Here is a 971-nt window from a genome sequence, read left to right on the forward strand (position 1 = left end):
TGGCTTCCTGCAGGACTTCGTGCCCCAGGTGCTGCGCCAGACGTTAAAGCAATCAGCTGCTGCTTAGTACTGACACCTGCCAAGGTGTGTCCAGGTGTGAACGGTCTATTCTAACATAACAGCTCTAGCAAGGAGCTAAGTGGGAGAAGATTCCCTCCCCCATCAACCTGACCCTGCAATTAGAGTCCATCTTACGGATAAATACACATTTTATGTTTTGAGATGTTTAGAGGTAATTAATTTAGCTAGCCAAACCAAAATAAATGACCCTTTTCAAGTACATCCCAACAGTCTTTGTGTGCCTACTCCAAGACATTGATCCTTTTAAGAGGGATCCTAAAAATGTCCTGATAATTAATTTCTTTGAAACTGTACAAAGAATGAAAATCTATTAAAATTTTACAAAAGATAGAAGTACAACGGAAGAAAGACAATTCAATCAGGTAAAGCAAAACAATGACAAAAAAGCTAACTTGGTGTCCAGAATATGTTTGTGTTTTGCTAGAGCATGCTATCTGGCTGTATCATGAATTTAGATCTGGAGAAGTTGGTTCTACCTTTGGGGGAGCTGATGTGCAGTCCCGTGACAGTGTGCCTCAGAGACTGCTCTACAGCACATAGACAAGATGAGGCTAAGCCCAACCTGGGGCCAACCAAAGAAACTGACCCGGTAGGTCCAGGAAATAGTAATCAAAATGAGAATTAAAGATTTAAATAAATGATAAGAGTACATAGAGATAATTGAGCTGAAAATTACCAGTATTCTTAAGACACAATAAAATAGAAAGAACTATATATATATATATATATATATATATATTCATTATAGATTAAGGATTGTATTTTATCCAGATTTTTCTGATAAGAAGTCTCTGCTAATTGACGGCAAAATCTGACTAAATTTGTCTATTTAAATTATAAATTTCTAAAATTGTAATAGAGTTACTATAATTCAATTTGGTCAAAAATAT

This window comes from Chinchilla lanigera, unplaced genomic scaffold, assembly GCF_000276665.1.
Source record: "Chinchilla lanigera isolate Chin_1 unplaced genomic scaffold, ChiLan1.0 scaffold00016, whole genome shotgun sequence".
NCBI lineage: Eukaryota > Metazoa > Chordata > Mammalia > Rodentia > Chinchillidae > Chinchilla > Chinchilla lanigera.